Here is a 22,967-nt window from a genome sequence, read left to right as displayed (position 1 = left end):
TTCCGCTGAAATCCAGGGATGCTTTACCCTGGAGTCCAGCATCAATGGACTCAGGTCCACGTGCTAGAACAGCCGTCGCTGTGCTGGGCATTTACCAAGCGAAGGTTCTCTCAGCCAGAGAGGGAAGGGGTTGGGTTTTTGTTTTTGATCAAAATGGAGTGGATGTTTTTATGGATGCCGAGAACATTAAGTTAGAATCGTAAGGATGAAAAACCCTCCAGAGTTTTGGATGGGTTATAAACTTTCCTGCTCCAGGATATAAACCAACCTCTAACACATGGGGGTCAGGTAGAGGCTCTCCCTAGGGGCCGATTATTCCATAATTGCAGCGTTTCTTACATCTTCCACTGAGGCAGCTGGTGCTGGCCACAGTCAGAGACAGGGCACTGGGCTGGATGGACCTCGGGTCTGATCCCTGTGTTCCTAAAGTTAATCTGTAAATATCGTCCTTTAACAGTAATGGAGGGGTAGTCGACAGGCGGACCGTGGGCCAAATCCGGGCTGCCGGTTGCTTTTGAATGGACCATGAAATCTTTTTATTTACTTATTATTATCATCGTTATTATTCTTGTTTTTGTATTATTTTCTCTGGAGTCTGGACCTTGACTATACCTTGACCAAGAAATTTGGACCTTGACAAAAAATAATGGATTACCCCGCGAGTAACTAGCTTTTAGCTTTTCTGGAGCAATTTCCATTGCAGGATCTCAAAGTGCTTTGCAAAGGATGAAAAACTCCAGGCAAAACCCCAGAGGGCACAAAACCTCCAAGAACCAAAAGCAAAGGCAAGTTGGTGTGAAGCCCTGCAAACCACACCCACGAGGGGCTGAGGAAACAGTCCTGCCCCTCACTTTGCTTCTCTCTAACCTTCTATGCTGTGAAACTATGAAATGGCTGCTAGGACGGATTGTCAGGTGTCGGGCCCGTGCTTCACACCTGAGCTATCTAGGTAATAAGAAGGGTTAGCAAAGAGAATGGGCCAGGTCCCATGGCTGGGGTGTGCCCGCTGGGCCCCGTTCTCTAGTGACAGACCCCCTGGTACACCAGGACAAAGAGGGCATGAAATGCTACCGAGCCAGACGAGCTTTGGCAGTCCGGGTGAAGCCCATTGGTGTCCAGAGCGGAGTTAGTTACAGCAGCGTGGGGCATGCCAAGTAATGTCTGATCCTGGCAGCTGCACAAGGCCAGGGTGAGAGACCTCAGAGCTGTAGCTTTCTCTCTGGCCTGCTCCACCCTCCTCCCGCGCTGTTCCCCAGCGAGACCAGGGAGCGATGCTTCATCCCCGCCTGTCGTGCTCCCAGCTCCGTTAGCGGCTGGGGTGATGGATGCGTCCCCGTGGGGCTGGCCGGAGAGCGGATGTTTGTCAGCCCCGCCAGTGGAGCTGACACCGGTGAAGATCTATGAAAAAGGAAGCTGCATGAGGTGTCTCCAGAGAGATGGAAACGCCGCCATTTCTCACGGCTGCCCCAGGCCAGATGGCAGCGTGGCTCACGGGCTGGTGTGTGTGTGTGTCACAGGGGCTGGTCTGTCTGTCTGTCTGACTGAGAGTGGAGCATCGTCTCCAAGCCGCAGGGGCAGATGGAGCTATTGGGGCTGCAGCCAGGGCAGAGCAGGTGCTGAGTTTAAGGAAGCATCAGGCCTCAGCCCAGAGGTTGGGAGGCCCAGGGGTCACATAGACCATAAGATTCGCTGTAGGGGACAATCCTGAGTCAGCCAGATGCTGGGGTGGGCTTGGTGGAGCCTGATCAGCTTGTGCTTTTCCGCCTCTGACTGTTTCTACTGCCGTCGCGCCTAGGAACCCGGTCCGGGCCCCAGTGTGATGGGTGCTGTACAGACATGTAACGTGGCTGCCAGTCCCTGGCCCAGAGCGAATGGTCTGATGCGAGGCAGGGCACGTTAGGGTGGGTCACCCAGGCCTGGGGACTGCCGTTCCATGATGGGCTCGTTTCCCATCTCTGCTGGTGTCCAGTGCTGGAGGCTGCAGAGGAAGGTATAACCCCCCCCCCCTTCTCATTAGCGCATCTAACGGGGCAATACTCCGTCTCTTCCTGATCCTCGCGGCTGGGGCCGGCTCGTGCCCGGAAGCGTGAGGCTGTAGCCATTAGCCCCGCCAGATGCCGTTCCTGCCCATAGAAACGGCTGATTGATCCCAAGCGAGCGGCCAACAGCTCATGAGCTCTTCACAGCAAAAACCCAACCCCGCCTTGATTTCCTGCCAGCCCCTGGAGCTTCTGCCTGGTGTCCCCGCAGATGGGCAGGGGTGAGGACTGAGCCCTCATGGGCTGCGTCCTGACCCGAGTCACCCCCATCTCAGCTCCCGGAGGAGAGGAAAGGAGTCAGCTGTTGCTCTATAGCTAAACCTGGACTAAGGATCTTGCCCGGTAGCCAGGCCCCTCTGGGAAGAGCCTGTGTTAAAGTGCCCCCCAAATTTCAAATCTATGCAAGAGCGAGCACGGGCCTTTAGGAGACCAGGTTCTTATTCCTGACTCTTCCACTGACTTTCTGCGAGACGTTGGGCAAGTCACTTAGGTCCATAGAAATTAAGAGTCTTTGAGGATCTGGACCTTACTCTTTGTGTGCCTCAGTTTCCCATCTGTACAATGGGGACAACGGCACTGCCCTGCCTCCCAGCGATGTTGTGAGGCGCTGAGACGCTGCGGTGAGGTGGGTCAGATGAGTACCTAGATGGATAGATCGGGCTGCTTGCTGCATTTGGATAGTGTCAGGTGCTGAAGAAGGTAATTTACGCGTCATGACAGAATGTTCAATATGAGTTGAGAAATGGGCGTTTGTGTTGCTTTGTGTGTGTGTGTGTGGTTGTCTGTATGCGTCTGTCTGTGCCCGTGTGTTGTGCGCGGCTTGGCCCAACAACTTTGCTATCAGGGGTCGCGTTGCCAGAGCGTGCGATTCAAACCAGCCTGACGGGCCGGCTGGTGCATGGGGGCTCCCGTCTCTCTCTCATCTCCCCCTCTCTCTGCAGCTGTCTCCACCAGCGTAGTGTGACTGCACTGTGGCGGGAGAGGCAGTGAGAGCTGGCAGCTGCAAAAGCAGCTGGGCACATGTCGGCAGAGGGTCCAGTGAGAGGACCTGGCATGACCCACAGCGGGGTGATTTGGGGAGGAGCTCATTGCTGTGGAGATCGGTGGGTGGGGGGGAAGGGGATGCACTAAACCCAGGCCTGGTCAGTCTCCAGCAGGAAAGGCAGGGCTCAGCGTGAGGAGGACAGGCTAGGAGGCAGCAGGGCATGGGAGCTTCCTGGAGATGTGCTGACCTAGGGCTGCTTGCGGGGCTGGGGTCTGCTGACCCTGCACCCTTCATGCCTCTCTGTGAGGGCATCCTGGCCTCGGGGCTCCATCCTGGCTTGTATCCCTGGGGTTCTCTGGGGCCGGCCAGTGGGACCCAGCTCTGGGAGTGGCACAAGGCAGGGAAGGGGATTCTGGACCCTGAGTGATGCTGAATGCTCCCAGCTCCCAACAAAGCCAACGTGGGGTGGGGCAGTCCGGACCCAGGAGTTGGCCCAGTAAGTTTTGGGAACTTCAGTCTGGAGCAGAGGCTCCTGCCACAGGAGCAGAAGGAGAGGGAATCGCCATGGCTGTGAGCACTGTAGAGCCTATGACCCACAGCTGAGCAGTTCTGGTTCCGTCCAGCAGTGGCTCACTTGCTCAGTATGCAGAGAGGTTGTGCGACCTGCATGTTGCGGCTGCAGTGTACGTTGCATCTCTGCGAGGGGCATGCGGGTGGTGTGCAGCCGATCTCTGTCTCTCCATGCTGCGTCCGTGTGTCACCACGGGGGCAGTGCCTACCAGGAGCGGTTTAAGGGACTGCTTGGCTGCTGGCTGGGTGTGGAGTCTAACAACTAGTGTCCGTTTCATACGCAGGCTGGGCGCCCTAACAAGGCTTCACTGCAGTTCTTGAGCCGTGTGCATTTTGGTTTAACTGCCACCCGTGCTGCTCAGAGGGACAGAGGTGCTGCTGGGATCTCCGGCAGATCTGTGGGGCCCTGGCTGGTGTGGAGGTAGCCATCAGCCTCACGCACTGCTCCGGGGTGCACAGGGGATTGTGCCTCCCGGCCACTGACACAAAACCCTGGGGATCCAGTTCAGGAACCTGAACTCTGGGTCAGTCCCCTGCTTAGCAGTGCAGTCGCTAGCCCTGGGCTAATGAGTTGGGCTGGCCAAGAAGCTGGGCTCTGGTCTTTCCTGAACGCTGGCTGTATTAGTGCTTTGGAAGGACTTGGTCTCCCCACGGCTGACTCTGCTTCCCGACTCAGTTAGTTCCTGGTGGGGCTGGAATCTCCCGATCAGACAAATTCCAACTCCCTGGATGCACCCCTTGCTCTGTGTTGGACCCAAGCTGTTAGCAGAGGGGTGTCAGGAGCTGAGAAAGCTTTTATTAAAGATCGGATGAAATCCCTCGACAAACCCGGGTGAGACGATCTCCCGCTGACCTTGCTGCTAAAGAAATGCCACCAGGAAATGGCTGCGAACGCAGGAGAGGCGGGAGCCAGACGCACGGCAGCTGTGCCAGGCTGTGGCTGGGAGAATTGGGTACCAGTTGAGCCCGCTTTGTAATGAGCACATAGTTCCTGTGTTTCCCGGGGGCCTGTTCGCTATTTGGCTGTAGCATTTGGAGGAATAATTTTCATATGGTGGGGCCCGATTCTCTTCCGTTACCCCATGTGTAAATCAGGAGCGATTCCATGGATGTCAGTGAGCCTGATTCACCTTTCATTTACACTGAAGTGCAAAGCGGGAATAACGGCACTGAAGCCCTGGTCACTATGAGAGTGTGAGGACGATCAGGCCGATGGGTTTGCCAGGAATTGTTTCCTTTGGGTTTTCATCCCTTTGCTGTTGGACTCTGTGGTGTATGTTAATGTGGGATGTCAGTGGTTCCTCAGCCTTGGATACCCCCGCCCCGGGTGCGTATGTGAATATTGCCCATAGTGGATTGTGGCCCCACTGATCAGACCAAACCGAATGAGGCACTTGCATTCACAAAACGTTTAGCGAACCACAGGCAGGGTCCTTGGCTGGTGTGAATCAGCCCAACAGCCAGGCACGTCAATGGAGTTACACCACTTTACTCCAGCTAAGGATCTGGCCTCCCGTATTGATTTTGAACTGTAGGAATAACTCTGCCCAGGAGTCCTATATCCATGTTCCCCTACATCCCTTCCTGCTCATTAGACTGTGGGACATGATTGCTGTTCTCCGGTACAGTTAGCAGGCGGAACAGATGTTTAGAGCATCCATCTGAAGGAATCCGTCCATGGAAATAACCTGCGATGTGATGCTCGTAATTCGTCCTGGTAACAGCGATTCGCTTTGCTCCAGCTGGCACGCAGGGTCAAGGTGGAGAGAGGTGTTTGGCTGGAGGCTGAGTACACGTGGGCCGGGCATCTGGCTAACTCTCCTGCATCTCCTGCGTGAGCCGGGCACCTAGGAGAGGTTTGGATACCGTCCCAGGGCCTCAGCAGCTGTAGATGGGTGTCACCGTGCTGGCTATAACGGACCTGCTTCCATTTGCACCAGCTGAGGGTCGGGGCCCAAATCCACAGAGCAGCTGTCAAGGCTCCATCATTTGCGACCCTGCCAGCCAGCCCGGGGGCGGAGTCCCCAGAATTGGTCCCCTAGTAGCCAGTGATGGCAAAGGCCTGTAACCTCCTGCCTCAGGCCAGCAGTGGGTGTTTTACTGCAGGGTAGGACGTCCCCGAGGGACAGTTCAGCTCGGGCTGGAGCTCAGACTCTCAGGTCGAGGGGGTTGGGAGGGCCTGAGCCGCACAGTCCACACGGAGAGGGCTTTCTATTGGGCCAGATCCCTTGCTGGCGTAAATTGGCTTCACTCCATTGGAACGAATGGGGCTACACTGATTTATGCTAGCTGAGGACCTGGCCCATGGGTACCTATCGTAGCTTCCTTTCTTCCTGGCCGTCACCGGGCTGCGTCGCCGGCGCTCGGTGTCAGTTGCACAAGCCGCTGGCTCAGGCTCTCGACTCGGCGTAATTGTGGCGCCGATAGCACAGTTTGCAAGTGGCTTTAATGGAGCTGCTAATTAGACCCTCGCCTCCCTCCCTCCTTGTGCTAGGCCATGTCTCCGAGCCGTGATGAGTCCTGATTAATCCGTGTCTTGCTGGGTAATCAGCCAGCGGCGCCCCGACTCCTGCTCCCACGGCGCTGCTTTCACGGGGGTGCCGAGAATCCCACCCCAGCAGCAGCCACTGGACGAGTTCGGCCTTGGATGGGGCGGTTCGGACCCCACCCGGTTTGAGGCTGATGTCACTCATGCTAGCTCCGTGGGGGGCTCTGTCGCCCCTTAGCGGCTGGTCCATGGCACAGCTTGAGAGGCTGGGGTAGCCCCACCTGATGAACTACGTCCTTTAGGTCAGGGGGGGAGACGCTCACGCCTCTGGTGCGGAGGGGCCGGGGAGGAAGAGGGTTGCTCTGGGTAAATTCTGCATGATACTGAGAGGCCCGTTGAAGTCAGAGGGTGCTCAGCGCCCTGTAGCATTGGGCTCTTGGTGCTGGTTTTACTGCCCTGACGGAGATCTGCAAAGAATATTCCCCGCCCCGCCAGCCTCCCTGGGAAAACCCTATGCCACCCACATCTCCCCGGGCTCCAGCTTGAATTGCAAACCCCACTCCAGCCCTCGTTCCTCAGAAGAGATGCTGAATGCCACGGGCCTCTCCTGGGAGCCCAGCCCCCATCCCAGCTACACTGGGGCAGTGGGGGTGCTGAAAGCCAGCTAAGGAAACTGCAAAGCAGTGTTCCCTGAACTTTCTACCTCGCCTCCTGCCCTCCCCCTGTCCGGGGCCAGGAGCAGAGCCCTGGGTGTGGGCGGGGGGGGTTCCGCAGCCCCCCCGCACCCCTAGCTCCTGTGCCTATGCGCTGGGGCCAACCAATGTGTTTGCCTGGAAATCATGAAGGGTTCCTGGGTTTTGACCCGGGCCCCGGGCGGGCCGTGTTTGGAACCGAGTTGGGTCTGTTCGAACCTGACGTTAAAGTGACATTTGGGGAGCAGGGGAACAGAAACGAGCCACAGGAGTGTCAAGGCAAAACGAAAAGGCCAAGCCTGCAAATCAGCTCCTCCTAGTTATTTATTATTTTATTGTGGAGGCAAGGTGCCAGCTGCTGCCCGGACACACAGTGTCCCCAAGAGCTTCCAGTCTGCTGCATAGACCAGGCAGATGGGGGGGCATTATGGCCCCCGTTATGCAGAGGGCGGAACAGAGCGATTAAGAGACTTGCCCAGGGTCCCAGTGGGTGGGGTGGGGTCGGTGGCAGAGAGCAGAACTGAGCTCCAAGTCTGAGGGGCAGCTGGCTGCAGGGCTTCGCTCCTGTTTGTGGCCAGCAGGTGGCACGTTGTGGCTCTTTGCCCGGGACCTTGGCAGCTGCTTTGGACCCGTTCCTAAAACTCTGGCGCTGTATTCGCGCTCGGTTCTTTCCCCGTTAGAAGCTTTAATATTCCATTTATTGCCTGACCCACGTTTGTCCTTTTCTGCCTGGCAAATGTTAATTCTCTCTTTCCCCCTCCTGTGTGTCTAATGGAGCTGAAAGTCATGGCGAAAAGCAGCATTCGCTGCCTCTCGGGCTCTGCTGACCAGAGTTTGCAAGGGACTAAGCTCCCAGCTGCTCCTATTGTTCTCAATGGGGGGCAAAGTTGGGGGGGGCGGTGTTTCTCCATTGCTCTTAAGGAGGGTGTTGGGGGGAATTGCCATTGTTTTTAGTGGGAGCTGAGCTCTCTGGAAAACCTGGCCGTGTGTGTGTCTGGGTCCGATTCGATCTCTGTTACGTGGGTGTGAATCCAGACTAACCATATGGAAGTCAGTGGTGTCACTCTGGATTTACACTGGTGTGACTGGGATTGAAATCAGGCCGTTTGCCTCTCTGTCTCCACCTCTCTGCCGGGTTCTCTTCACTAACGCGTTTCACACTGTAACGCCTTTGCCTTGCATGGGGTGACTCCTGATTTACACCAGTGTGAGTGCAGCATCGGGCCGACCGTCTTTCCCATCCCTCCCCAGCGGCAGAATCGCCCCCGTTGTCACACAGATCTCTCCACCCTACCCTGTGCGTCATATACGCCGTACCCGGCTGCCAGACAGGAACTCCAGCGGCTCTGCCCAGACTGTTCCCAGCCTCCGCCCTGGCTTTGTGTGGTGACTTGACAACGCTGCTCACTCTCCCCCCACCCACCCCGGTGGTGTTTGGTTTTGTGGTTCTCCTGCATCTCCCAGGGTGGGCTGCCCTCGGTCCTGCTCCCCCGCTGCCTGGAAGCAGCCGGGCCTGATCCTGCTTTCTCTTGCCCCGCTTGCTCCAGTGGCGTTACTCCTGATACGCACCAAGAGGAGACTCGCATGCAGAGACTGGGAGGATCTGAACACGCTGAAGAGGACGAGTGTATAATTTACAGTGTTGCCTGGCGAGCTGCTTCTCCCCAGTGCGACAGCTCTGTTTTATGGCAGTCATGAATTCTCTGCACCGTAACGACTGTCCAGCATGATAGGGGCCCATCGATTTTCTCTTCCTCGCACCCACTTCTTTTTGTTACCTAAGCAATAATGGTGATAGTATTAGATGGTCCTTCACTGATAGGAGCTTCAATCAGGCTACAGCACATAACAACTCTGAGTGCTTTGCAGCCAAGACGGACTCGGGCTCATCTTGCACTGAAAGGCAAAACTCCCTTTGATTTCAATGGAAGCAGCATCATGCCCCAGATAAGGACCCGATTGTGCTGGAAGGGGTTCAGGACAGTTTGGATAAGTTTTTTTGCAGCCCTGCTTCTGCACTTCCTAGATCTGTTCAGGAGGAGAACTGCTGGGATAGAAGACAGCCTGTTCTTGCAGTATTTCCCGCCCAGCTTAAGTGAGGGTGACCAGACAGCAAGTGTGAAAATCGGGATGGGGGCGGGGGGAGTAATAGGTGCCTATATAAGAGAGAGCCCCAAAAATCGGGACTGTCCCTATAAAATCAGGACATCTGGTCACCTTAAGCGAGACCTCCACCTGCCAGGCTCTGTTCTCCAGCAGTTCCTGACCCAGTTCTGCAGCCCCAAGTAGCTGTGATAACGCGGAGGAGCGGCCCAAAGCCAGGTGTACTGACTCTCGGATGCTTCCAAAGTTCATCCGCTGCTCAGGGTGGTCAGACAGGACACAGGGCTGTCGCTTTAACTAACCGGGTGGGTCTCTCCTTTGTTGTCTCGCTGCGTCCCTCACTGCCCCTAATCTTGAACGGAGTCCTACACACGGCCAATGGAAACCCAGCTCCATCCGTGTCAGCAGCACTTCCAGTGGCAGGAACGCATCCAGGCGGCTCTCCTGGCAGTAATGGAAACACTCCTACCCTGGCAGCTGAGAGCCCCAGGAGCGCCTGTTGCTTTGGCAACTCGCAGGGTTGCTAGTTTAATGTTTGCTGGTGGACTTGGACACTAGCAAGAGGGAGGAGGGAGGATTGATGGGCTGTGATGGAAGCTGTAGGGAATGTTTACAAGGAAACTGGACTGCATGAAACTCTCCTGATTTCACATTTCTTGATGAACTAGGAATTTAAACCGGTTCCGGTTTGTTTGCACTCCCCAGCTTTGGAAACATTCAGAGTCCGATCAGGATCCACACCAGTCTTTGCAGCTTGGCCCATTTGTACTGGTGATCAAACATTGTCTCAAGAAAGCCTGGGGTTGAGATTGCATCAAAACCATACAAGCCTCCTGCTGACTTGCATCAGACCCATGAAAGATTCATGCAAACCTTGTGCTGAGGCCAGGCAAACCTCCTACTGAGACCATGCAAATCTAATACCCAAACCAGGCAAAACTTGTACAAACTTTGCAACAAAGCCACATGAAACTTTCTGTCGACATTCTGCTCAAGTTTTGCACACCTTGCGTCAGACCCATTCAAAACTTGTGCAACCATTGCAGCAAAACTCGGGCAAACCCTGTGTCAAAACCATGCAAACTTTGAATCAAAGCCGTGTAAAGTAGGCTCTGCTCAGCGGATGCTCTGAGTTTCATGTTGAGTTTTTAGTTAGAAACAGAGAGAAGGGGAAACTCGGGTTTGGCCAACACCGACTGAACTGACGAATGTAAATTGCCACATACTCGCAGGGGTGAAAGAAAATGCAGGCCTGTTATTTACCAGGCTGCACGTGGCAATTGACTATATTGGTAAGGGATGCAAGGAGAGTATGGGTCACGATGCAAACTGCAGACACACACACAACTAAAATTAATCAATTTAAAGTTTTATTGGGGATAATTACAAGGGGTAAGGGAGCAGCGTATGATTAGCTAATAGAGTTAATGAAACTTAAAACACACAATGACTAAAATATCTACTAACAATATTTATAAGCAAAGATGCAGCATTTAGTAATAACTGATACTTACAAATACAAACCAACGCATAACGACCGGCAAACGTAGAAGCTCTGTTTGAAACACGTGAGCTGAGAGAGAGGCTTCGAGGTGATCAGGCTCGGTTACGGGTATACACAGGATTCGTTTTTCTTTCTCCTCTCCCTGCCTGCACATGGCAGGCAGGCCATAAAGTACCCACTGTGACATCATAGAAGTGTCATAGGGGACGGGGCCCAAAACCTGTTTGTGTTCATTTCTGATTGGCACAAGCGAAGTTAACACCATGTAGGGGAGCAGGTGCCTTAAAGTCTGGCTTCGCCCCCAAAAGGTGAGGAAATGCATATTGTCTTAGAATGCGTTCAACACTGAATGACAAAAGAAGAGGCCAGGGCAATACCGGTATGGGCAAGTTCTACAGGATGCAGACAGGAACTCATCTCAGCAATGAAAAGGGGCCAAGCTGGTATAACTGAAGTCAAGAGAGCTGTGCTGGTTTGCACCAGCTGGGGAGCAGAGCAGAAAGAAAGAATGAGCGAGAATCAATGTGGTGAGCAAATAGCAGCTCCCTCCATCTTGCTGAGACGTGCCAGGTGCTGGATGAATCATGTGGCCTTTTCCTGAGTCGTTCCCAGGCCAGAGGCGGTGGGTGGGTTAATTAGCCTGGGCTGGGGCTGGAATCTGTCTTCTGCCTGGGAGGCCAGCAATGACTTGGAGGCTCTGAGCAGCGACACAGGGCGTGTACTTAACTCCTCTCCCTTCCGCACTGCATGTCTCCTAAGCCCTCTGCTTTTAAAGCCTCCCCAGGACTGACCATGCGAGGCCCTTTCCAAAAGCCCAGTTCCTGGGACGGGTGGTTTGGTGCAGAGTTATCTGTGGGTCAGGGGGGATGAGGGCAGGGGGTGTTAGCGGAGGGGGATTTGTGCGCGAGAGGCGTGGAGTGGAAGAAGGTGCCTGTGGATCTGGGAGTGATGGAGGAGAAGGATGTCTTGGGCTAGGCCTCGCTAAGGGAGCAGCTGAGGGTGGCCTGGCTTGGAGGAACACCCAGAGGGCTCAGAGTCAGGTGGTCTGAGTTCTGGTCTCGGTTCGGCCACATGCCTTGGGCAAGTTACATCACCTTCTGCCTCAGTTTCCCCAATCGGAACCTGGGGCTGATAATGCTGCCTCCCTTACTTGACAGACGTGTTGTCAGGCCTTGTCTACAGGAGATAATGAGCCTGATTTAGCTAAAGGCTGTGGCCTTCCCAGAGCTGCAGTGGCTTAATTTAAGGATATGATTTTAAGCCAATTTAGTTAAATCGGCCCAATTTCCTCCTGTAGACAAGGGCTCAGTTGATGACTAGTATCAGAGGGGTAGCTGTGTTAGTCTGGATCTGTAAAAGCAGCAAAGAGTCCTGTGGCACCTTATAGACTAACAGACGTTTTAGAGCATGAGCTTTTATGGGTGAATACCCACTTCATCGGATGCAGTTGATGACTGTGGGGTGTATTGGTCTCGTAACCTGCTGTAGCACTGCGAAGGGAGGGAACGTGTGTGGAGGCGGGCGGAGTGTTGCAGAGGGAAGGAGGTTGGGATAGAGGGTGGGTGGTTCCAATCCTTGTGATTTCTGGAACTGTATCATACATCACCCACTCCGGGGGTGGGGTGATGACGGAACCAGGAGCCAGACCCAAAGCCCAGTCCCTCCCTGAACAGCCCCAGGGGTTCCCCAGCATCAAACGAAGATGCCACTGCGTGGCTATTGCACATGCTTGGCACTGGATACTAGCACAACGAGTTAGCTAGCAGGAGTGCAGCAAGATGTATGTCTGCAAGCTGCAGGGGCGCTGCAGGCTGCAGCCACAACCCCTTGGACTGTGCTTGTGCCAGATCTTATAGCCAAGCAGGGCTGGGGCATGGGGTCGGTACGGGGATGGGAGACCTCCAAGAAGGGTCCAGGTGATGGACGGATAGAAGGGCGTGTCTGGGGATGGATGGACGGACTGACGGATCAAAGGGCGTGTCTGGGGATGGATGGCTGGACGGACTGATGGATAGAAGGGCGTGTCTGGGGATGGATGGACGGATGGACTGACGGATCGAAGGGCGTGTCTGGGGATGGATGGACGGATGCTGTTGATAACGCTGAGCTCCGAATGAGGTCTGTAGGATGCCTGCTCTGTCTAGGCACCGGCATTTTTAGGCATTCCTTCTCTGGGTGTCACAGACCTTCTCTAGCGAAACACCTCCCTATAGTATAGAAGAGCTCAAGAAGGGTTTGCTCCCCCTCATGTTAGGAGTGAACTATCTAATATCCCCTCAGGCAAAATTGTGTCCTTTCCTCTTTATTGTGGGTTTGCAGCTTTGCACAGAGGGTCAGGTGGCCATCGTTCTGGGGCAGCTGCTCCCTGATCTTTGGGCTCAGCTGTTGATTGGGGAGTGAGCTGGAGCCAGGGCTGTGGGAATGTGCTGCCCTCTCCGTAGGGCAGGGAAGCTAGTTGTTCTGGTATGTGTGCGGGGTTAGCTGGTATCGCCCTGGGGCGGAATGGGGCGAGGCCGCCCCTGGCTGGAGGGGTGTGGGGTGCACAGCAACAAGCCCGCGTGTGTCTCTTGCAGGCTTCACAAGTCCTGTGGCCTGGCCTCAGTTTCAGAGCCTTGAAATCGACATCCCCGTTTTCCTGCGATCCGCTCTGCCTTGCTGAGAGAAGGGGTGTCCTTTCCACCGGGGCGACTCCGGCTCTTGTGGGAGGAGTCTGGCCGGTGGTGCTGGGGTTCAGGCTGTATCCCCAGGACGTGGCGTGTGAGAGCCTGTCATAGTGTAGGTGCCCCGAACGCCATCCCGCCCCCTGGTGTCCCCAGCTCTGTTCGGGAGGGGTGATCAGGGAGTTTGGGGCGTCACAACGATCCCGTGATTAAAGCTACTGCTGGACTGCAGCCCTTGTCCCTCTCCTCTCTGCTGAGGTGGCCAACGTGGGAGTTTGCGGCGGCGGTGGCGGCCGCAGCAGCAGCATTTGTGATGTGGACGCTTGGTCCACTAGGGACTTAAACTGTGAGCTTTCTGGGGCAGGGGATTGTACAGCTCCTAACACATTGGGGTCCCGGTCCATGACTGGAGATCCAGGGTGCTGCCATAGTACGAATAGAAACTGGAGTGGGACCCGGCAGGTGGCAGCAACAGCTTTTGAACTGGGCTAGATGTACCAACCTAGAGGCGAGGGGCTCCCTCTACCAATGCTAGTTCCTAGATCATCCTGTCCCACTTCTTTCCCCACGTCTCTGTCTCTGGCTTCTGACTCTCCCCTGCTCCCTCCTGCCTGAATTTCATGCTGCATGCAGATCCGTGTGCGTATGAGCTAAAGACACTTCAAAGCCCATAATGAGCTGCTCTTTATCTTCCTGAGCCTGTTAGGCTGAGCCGAGCCGTCTTCCCGTTGCCTGCTAAGCTGTACGTGATCAGTGTGTGCGCGCGCCTTGATCTCGCTGTTCGGTTCCTTAGGATGAAGCATTTCCTCTTTACTGCTCCCTGTCCCTTTGTCTGCCTGCCTTTTACTTCCAAGCCCACTTCTCTGTGGACTCATGAACCTGCAACTCTGGCCTTTTTTCCCTTGTGAAGAACGGGGCTATTGAGACACGCTCCTGGCTGGCAGCTGAGCCACGCGAAAGCCTGGCAGAGCCTTGTTTAAATGAGGACTATTCAATCGCTTCATCAGTCCCAGCCCGGATTCCTCATTTAACTCAAATCCCAAACCATAGATCTGGGCCAGATCCCATCTCCTGGGCCTTTCTGTAATGTCCTGGGGGGAGACAAATTCCTCTTCTGGGGGAGTGGGAAGGTTGCAGTGGCTGGATGTAGGGTGGGTTTGGCCACAGGGCTCCCCCTTCCCACGTGGTCTGATTATTTTAGCTCCTTGTCACTGCAGCTTTCGCTCCACCTGGGATGGGGTGGATGTGTCGTGGCCCTGTCTGGAGCCCGTTGCCTTGGCCGCAGGAGGCGCTGGGTGGGAGAAGACGGATTCTCTCCCCTCGTGGCCTCAGCAGGACTCTGCCTGTGCCCGCGTCTCTGGCCCATGGAGCTGAGCGCCCCGTCTCGACTCCGCCCCAAGGGCCTGTGTTGGCTTTGACCCCCACTGTGGCAGGTGGGGATTAAAGGCCTCTCCAAAGCAAGCCCCAAAGACGGCTGCGGGAGCGGGTGAAGGGCAGGCCGCTGGGTGCCTGGCTAGCCGGAGCCGTGGGAACCTGCAGCGCTCCTCTTTCGAAGCGGCTGGGGAAGGCCCGTTCCCGCCGGCGCTCCCCGGCTCAGAGGACAGGCTGGCTGGTCAGAACCAGGCTGGGAGAAGCAGCCTCTGGGCTGGCTTCCCCTGCCCCATGCCTGGCTTCACAGTGAGGGGCTTCCCCTCCCCTGGCCGGCAGGATTCCCTCTGGGGCGCCTCTGCAGGCGGCAGACCTGCTCGCTGAGCCCTGCGGGGACAGGAAGGGGATGCTGCCCATCATCCATCCCTTCCTGCCGGGCTGGCTCGGCTCCTCCGAGCTCCGGCCCAGCGTCTAGCTGTCAGCTCTGGGGCTGCCGAGAGACGACTTCTTCCGGTCCAGCCAATCGCGCCTAACTGACATGGACAGTGGCTCCTGGCTGGACAATGAAGACAATCCTAACATGGCTCATGTCGGCCTGCTGTTCCTTGTGCACTGGGACGCCTTGGGGGTTGGAACTTCCCACCCTGCCTGCACGAGGGCTTGGCTGCCAGCTGGCTGGGGGATGCTGCTGGGGAAACCTGGGTCCCCCGTGTTCCCATGCATGTGGCACACAGGCCATTGCCACGCCGCCCACGTGAGACCGGGCGGGGGTGAAGCTGCGGCCGCCCACAGGGTGTCAGAACCTGGAGCAGCTCCGATAACCGAGCACCCAGCTCTCTGCCTAGGCAGGCGGAGGAATGAAAGGGCCCAGCCGGACTGTTTTCTGGGCGGCACGGAGAAGTCTCAGTGCCCAGCTGCTTTGAAGGACTGGCTGCCCCCTGATGTTCCTGCCCTTCAGGAGAATCAAGTCCCCTGGTTCCTGAGGCCCCTGGCTGTTTCCTCCGGAGTGGCCCTCCGCACATGGCAGTGCCCACACTAGCATCCCATGGCCACACCGGGGGAGACTGGCTTTGGGGTTGCATCAATCTCTCTCCATCCTGTATCCGAGAACGGCTCCTCTCTTATCTGATTGCTTGAGGCCTGCCAGACCCTCACCCCCCAATGTCCCCTCCCCCGTCACCATGCGGCTGTCTCTCTTCTCTCTCTCTGGAGCCTGCTCTGTTCTGAATTGGCTGCATGATCAAACCAGTCAGAGAACATCTTTCTCAAAGGGGCAGCGATCCCACCTCTGTCACCTCCCGAGCCTGCTTCAGAGCCTCAGGTTTGTGTTCTCTTTTCCTTTTCATTTTTGCTCCTGCAATTTTCTTTTTTCTTAGCACGTTAATTGGAAAAATAAAAAAACCAACCCCTGCCTGGCTGTTGCAGGCCAGATGCTCGGCCGGTGTAATTCAGCCTTGTGCCCTTGTCTTCAGTGGAGCCATTCTGCTTTATGCAAGCGGCGGAGCTGGCCCTGTGGCTGCAGTCGCTGTGAAGTCCTAGGCAGAATCTCTTCCTCGCCACGTTCCTGAGCTGGCGTCTTCAAACGGAGCCTGACGATCTTTGAGAGCTGAGCTCCCTGTTGAGTGGCACCTGTCAGTTGGCTAGACGGGGCGCTGCAGGCGTCTGGGGGCAGCTTGCTGTCTCTGCGCTTCCAATGCCGCATCATGGGATCTGATGCCTTTCAAGATCCACCCTCTTCAGTCTCCTTAGTTCATGATCCATAGCAATAAAGCCATAATCTGATGCTGGCTCCTCTGCCTGGCTCTTGGGGTGACTGACCTTCTTGGGAGCTGTAGTGACTGGGCGTTCGGTTCATGGGGGATGTGCTGGAAGCTGTTTACAAATGCTGATCCTAGTGGGGGCCGAGTGGCTGTGGTTCCCAGGGGCTGCTTCAGGAGATGATCGTGCTCTGTCCTGGTGAAACTGAAGCCCTAAACATACGGCCATGGAAAGTAAAGAAGTGTCATCCCTGTGGGGTGGACTGAGACTCAGCAAGTAACATGCCCAAGGTCACACAGTGAATCAGTTGCAGAATTGGGAATAGAACCTAGGAGTCCAGACTCTCAGTGCTGTCTTAACCAAAAGTCTCATTGCTTGGGGATTTTGCTTGTATTTTCTGCACCCTGGGGTGCTGCCAGTTAGCTCCATTGCCTCACTTAAAGCGGGAGCTCTGAATTCCATCCTTCAGGATAAGATGGAGTCCTGCAGAGTCTCTGGAGGGGTCCCAAGCACTTTACAGCCTCTGGAAAGGCTGGGTTCTGATCTCGTTTAGGTGATGTCAAAGAGACGAGATGGGTAGAGTGTGTATGTGTGTGTGCGCGCACACGCATCATGCATTACTGAGGATTTGCACTGGTATGTCCAGGTTTAGACTCAATTCTTTATCTAGAGGAATCCCTGGAGCCTTAGGGCCTGATTCTGTTGCTCTGCACCTCGTGTTGTTGCTTACACCAGTGCAGAGTGGATCTGATGGATCCGTGCCCGCTTTGCACTAGTGTAAATGGTGCAGGGGGGATGGTGAATGCAGCGGGGCCTGTTGCACAGCTGTAGCATAGTGCAGTGCAAGGCCCTGAGTAGCAGGTGATGGAGGAGTAGTGTCCCGTTTACAGGTGCCCGGCTCCAAGGTGGAGGGACCTGCCTGATACTCCATGACGCCCAGGGATTCCTAGAGGCTCGAACATGTGTCACTGTCACACCAGTATTTCCTCGCTCTGCTCTAGGAGTAATTGCTCAGATGGGGACGTGGGGCAACTCCCATCCCTCCCCTGGAATGTTAATGAGTCAAGAAGATTCAGACAAATGGCTCATTAAGAAGCAGTGCTGCATTGCAGGATTTTTCATCCCACCCGACCGCTGCATCAGCAGAGACAGCACCTCTCTCTCCCCAGCCCTGGCGAAGGATCTGTCAAGGAGCCCAGGGCCTGTGCCAGAATTAACCATGTGCTTAATAAACTACCCCCCTGCCCGACGACCCGTCTGCACAGTCCTCTGGGGGAGAAGTGAGCGCGGTGCAGTGGGCATCATAAAGCAACCCTCAGATCTCGTCTCCTCCCCAGAATTAGATCCGTCACTTTCCCTGGCCCAATAGGATAGAATTGGAGTCGGGGTTCTGACCTCCCCCCTGCCCCCCACTTGCTGATGGCAGGCTCTGGAGCCAAACTCCACCGCCTGGGTCCAATCCAACGCAAACGTCCGAGCCCTTCGGGGGCGGACGCCTGGCTAAGAATTTACGAGCCAGAAAGGCCAATTCTCGAGTGGCGGAGCTGGAATGAAGGGCACAAGGCAAAGACGAATCATTCAGACGCTGCTGCCCTGTAGCTGTGCCTGTCTAGGGATGGAACCTCCCGAATCCATCAACTCGGGCACCTGGGCCTGGCTCCCTGCACCCTGTCAATTTTGAATGGATTCCAAACGCTTCCTTCTATTCTGACAAAATCAAAACCATGTGTGGGGAAGACTTCAGGGTTTTTTTTTTTTTTTTTTAAGCAAACTTGATTCTTTAAAAAAAAATTTTCATGGCAAATAATTTCTCTTCTTTTAGGCCAGCCCTGGCTGAAGCCTCTCCTGGCCACTGGGATCCTAACATCCTGCAAACGTGTCTGGAAAGACTCCAGGGCAGAGGGTAGCATGGGAAGTCACAACCTAACTGCCCTTGCTTGCGGGTTCAGAAGTTCCCACTCCCATCCCTGAGAGAACCTCTTCTAATCCAAAGCCTCCCTTCGCTGGTATTCTCTGTGGACCAGTTGCTGGTTTGATCCTTCTCCCTACGCATGGCTGCCCCGTGGAGCTGTGCGTGGCATGATAGAGAAGTGTTTTATGTGCCAGCTGCGGGACGGGGGACAGGGCCGGCGGAATGATAAATAGCCAGGCTCAGGCGTTTATAGAAGCAGAGTTAATGAGCTGCCTTGATGGACGACACGGCACCTGGAGGGTGAGACTCAGCCAGTGAATGGCAATGAACTCCTCGGCCTGTCTGGGCAGGGTTGGTGCCCTGGGAAGTGGCTTTAGGCTCAAGGGAGAAGGAATCATGGGGCGGGAGGGGGAAGCGATGTTATTGCTGATCCAACAGAAGTGCGACCTCCAGCCAGGTAACAGAGGAGAGAGCGCTCTTAATTAGTGGTGGAGCATGTCTCCTGTGCTCTCAATCCCCCCCATGCGTCGGGAGCCCAGCAAGGCTGCAGGCGTGTGGCTGCGCTGGCCTGTTACAAGGCAGATCTCAGTCACTGCCAAGAGGCTTCCAGTCTCCAGCGCCTCTTGCTAACGGGGTGTGTGTGTGGGGGTGACGAGGCATGAATAACCAGCCTAGCCCGGGGGTCGCGCCAGTGTCTGAGTGCAAGTGTATGTGGGGAGAGAGCCTCGCGTGGGCTGACCCGTGTGGCCTAACCAAGTGGCAGTGGCCTTGCTTACAGCCCTGCTGGGGGCAGCATGGTCCTGGAGGGTCCGGCGCTGGGCTGAGCCTCGGGGATTCCATTCCTGGCTCTGTCACTGACCTGCGGGGTGTCCTTGGGCACATCCCCTCTCTTTGTGCCTCTGTTCCCCGTCTCCCCTTTGTCTCTTGTCTATCCAGCCTGTAAACCCTTCCTGGCAGAGACTCTCACTATGTGTCCTTGCAACACCTAGTGCAATAGGGCCCTGATCTTGTTTGCTCTTCTAATACAAATCTGCCCCCCCCCCGCCGATGACCTCTGCCTTTTAGCATTTCCTCGCGCTCGCTCCCTAGTCTAGCGCCTGCCTCTCTCGCACTTTCGCGCCCTCTTTCTCGTCGCCATGCGCTCGGAGGGCTCCTTTGCCAGCACAGCTTCCGCGCCTCGCTCTGAAATTCTGACTTGTTTAGCTTGCACTTGCGATTCCTTGGTAGATATTTTGTCCTTCATGACTTTTAAAATCTTGCCTCATCCCTTACTGATAGCTGCCTTGGGGTTTTTCTGCCTCGCTCCCGAGCAGTGGCCTGTCCGAAGCCCTGTCCTTTTGGTGTAGTGAATAGTAACCGGTTCTGATTTCCCCATTACATCAGTGATCCTGTCGCCCTGCTAACTCAGTGTGCCCCAGTTTTCTTTCTCTCTGGATTTTTATCTGCTTTGGGTCAGAGTTAACCCTTGAAACCTAGCGGGGCTGCCTGGGGTTAAATCACTGGGAGTTTGGCCAATGGCCATTGACTTCAACTCCCCAGGGGAGTTGCAGAGACTGCTTCAGAGGAGGGTGTAAGGAGCAGGCATTGGCAGATGGGGGAGAATCTGCCCTCAGATCTCACCCTGGTGGCATCTACTTAGAGATGGGCTTTACCTCAGGAGCGTGAGGCATAGGGACGTAGGACACGGGACTAGAAGGGACCACCTAGATCATAGAGTCCAGGCCCCTGCTACTGCAGGCAACTCCGTCCCATAATCCTGTCCCAAATTCGTTAATATTCCTTCCAGATGGCTGTTGGCAGGAACTCTCCTAACACCGATCTTATCGGTGTCAAATTTAGATCTTCTTTTTCCAGAATCTTGCTGATTTCTTGGTCTTAATGACATCCTGTGACAATGAGTTCCGCAGTCTAACGATATGTTGTCCTTCAATCAGTTCTGAATTTGCCACCTCTTTAGTTGCATCGAATGTCCTCTTGCTCTTTTGAGACAGGAGAACATAAGCTCCTGATCTCCCTCCTCTAGACCATTAATCACATCATCCCAATCCATTATTACTACATATGTGCTACCAGATTATAAATATTTAACAAAAATAAGATCTCAGAACATTCCCACCCATGTATGTGCATGTTGCTGCTGCACAGCTCCATCTGCCCTCTTAATAAAACTTGGCACTTTACACATTCAAAGCCCTGTGCAAACATTAACTAACTAAGCCTCACAGCATCCCTTTGAGGTGTTTGGTATCCTCTCCACTTTACAGATGAGGGAAACTGAGGCACAGAGCAGGGAAGTGAATGTTTAGGTTGGTTCTTTCATCCGAATGGAAATTCCAGTGAATCAGCCATGCTTGGGGAATGTACCACCGCAAGAGCTGCAGAGCGTACCAGCTGTGAAGGAGTTAATATGTACATCTTGAATGGCACTGGGGGTCTTGAAACCCAGCTGGGTTTCTATAGAAGGGAGAAGAAGGTCTTGTGGCTAAAATGTTCAACTACGCACTAGGACTCCTGGGTTCTATTCCTGACTCTGCCACTGTCTTGCAGTGTGACACTGTGAATAAGCCACTTTAGGCCTTGTGCCTCAGTTTCCCCCCTTTAAAAAGGGGATAATTCATTGCCCACCTCTTAGGCATGCGGTGGGGCTTTCTGCAGTATTTGTAGGGGGGTTGGGACCATCTGAGGGAGGGAGGTTAACCGGCCGTTGATTTAAACAGCTTTATTCCTGATCTGTAGCAGTGTGAGGCGGAAATCGGGCCAGATGTGCATCGAAAATGCCCAGTCAGAAAGAAGAAGATATAGGCAGCGCAGCTGTGCAGGTCATTTTGCCTTGGAGTTTTGATGCAGCACCTCTGGCTTCAGAGAGGCTGCAGCCCTGTGGGATATTGGCTTGTCTGCTTCACTTGGAGGCTTGGAGATAGAAATGTCTCTTGTTCTGTCAGTGATAGTTCTGAGTTGGCTCTGGGCCTCTGTGACATTTGATGTGATTCAGTAATACCAGCCGCAGCAAAACATCTGTCAGGGAAACAGGGAGGGAAAACAATCAGCAAACAGGAACGAGCCATTATGTAGGTCAATGTACCAAGCAATAAGATAACAGTGGGTGTGTGTTTAAAACCTTCAAGGAGCAACGCTAAGCAAATTTTCAGGCCACTTTATCCTACTGAAGGGAGATTTAGAGGAAAGTGCTTTATATGAAAGTACCCAAGAATCTCTCCTGCTTCATGCTCGGCGGAGCTGATGGCGAGGCCAGGGAGATGCAGTGCAGAGAGGGGGAGTCATTGCTTAACGCGGCTCCACCCCTCGCTGTTGGCTTCGTGGAGCTCCATACTGCATGGCTAATCTCCATGTTTCCCTAGAGGCTTTAGGGCGTGTTGGGCTTTCCTCCCCCAGCGCCTGAGGCCAGGATGGTTCAGTGCCCAGTGTTCCCAAATAACTCACCCTAGCAGCAGCCGGGTCTGGCCCAGGCCTCAGACACCAGCAGCCGGGCAGCGCTTCCACAGGCTCCTTCTCCAGAAGCGACGCGGTCCTTGTGCCAGCGACTGGCACCAGCTAACCCCTGCCCAGGCTGGTTTTAGCATCGAGGCGGGGAACTCAGGGGGACTCGCAGTACGGGAGATGAAGGTTAAAATATGGTGTCTGGAAGGGACCCAGAGGCACCCGGCTGGGCTTTCCAAAGAGGCAGCGCTTGGATTAGGGAGCAGTCCTCCTCCATAAGGTTTTTCTGGCACTGTGGTCTAGGGGTTAGAGTAGGAGATGGGGAGACCCGGGTGCTTGTTCTAGCTCTCACGCTGCTGACGGTGCGCAAGTCAAGTCTCTCTCTGCCTCAGTTTCCCCATCTGTCGCATAGGGATGATCCTCTGGAGTGTGGCATGGGAGGTGTTAAAGCTTTGGGAGCTCCAGATGGAAGGCAGCATAGCAATCCAAGTACCATCAGCCGCAGTGGAAAATCAATTCATAGACTGTCCTCAGGGATCATGGTGACCCTTCTTTCTCATCTCAAGGGAACTGGCATTTCAAGGTCTTCTGAGACTAGGCCAGCCTTCCCTGTGTTCTCGCGGAGGAGCGAGATACAGCCCCTGGATCTCTTGCAGTGTCCTTGGACGGCTTCCTTCACCCATGTTAAAGGGCTCCATTCATCTGAGGAGAAACAAGGTTTAGGATCATTTCCTTGCAGTGCAGTAAGCGCACAAATAATCTTCTTCAATGAGCTAGAAAATGTTCATCTGTCAGAGGAGCTGCAACTGAATGCCACGGTGCCAGTCCCTGCATCATCGTGTGTGTCAGCGGGAGGCTCTGCTTGCCACGGGCCATGTTCCCCATGCTGGGGGCTGGGCAGCAGAGCCGACCGTGCACCCCCTCCCCCGGCCCAACCACCCTGGAGGAGCCAGTGAATGCAGAAGACGCTCGGCGGGGGTTTAAATGGGAGCATTTAATAGCCGTGGACAAACAATGTGTGTGTGACACTTGCTCTGCACCCAGCCGCAGATCTGAGTGTGCAAAACAATCTCTTACGTGTGCAGAGAGGGGTTAGTTGCATGCCCTTGTGCGGCGTGTGGTGCATGATTGTGCAACGGGGCAGTCGTGCATTTTCATGTGCAGAGGAGCTTGCATGGGCACTCCTCCGTTTGTGGTTGGAACTCCTAGTTCATCCCCAAGGCCCCCGACCCTGAGCGCTTTGCAGTTCTGAAGACTCTTTTGTTCTTCCCCGTCTTAGGCCTCTCTTAAACTGAGAGCACCTCTGGGGCAAATCTCCCCTCCCAAATCCCTGGGCAATGGAGAGGAAGGATGGCCCAGTGGTTGGGGGGCCTCGATTGGTACTTGGGAGACCTGCGTTCAATGCCTTGTTCTGCCAGAGGCTTTCTGTGCGACCTTGGGCAAGTCACAT

General features: G+C 54.9%; 1 protein-coding gene across 6 annotated transcripts in view; it reads left to right on the top strand.

The window, feature by feature from the left end:
* Positions 1-22,967, top strand: part of DLGAP3 (DLG associated protein 3) — a 121,847-nt gene that overhangs the window by 53,028 nt on the left and 45,852 nt on the right. The window contains exon 1 of one of the 6 annotated variants that reach the window (XM_044997735.1): positions 10,636-10,689. The exons of 4 other annotated variants lie outside the window; for them this stretch is intronic. The gene's annotated coding sequence lies outside the window, so the exon portion shown is untranslated. Of the gene's footprint in view, positions 1-10,635; positions 10,690-22,967 lie in introns of those variants that run through there. One more of the 6 variants, XM_044997737.1, reaches the window with a different exon arrangement.

Source organism: Mauremys mutica, chromosome 23 (genome assembly GCF_020497125.1).
Source record: "Mauremys mutica isolate MM-2020 ecotype Southern chromosome 23, ASM2049712v1, whole genome shotgun sequence".
Taxonomy (NCBI): domain Eukaryota; kingdom Metazoa; phylum Chordata; order Testudines; family Geoemydidae; genus Mauremys; species Mauremys mutica.
This window is presented reverse-complemented; position numbering and strand designations above follow the sequence as displayed.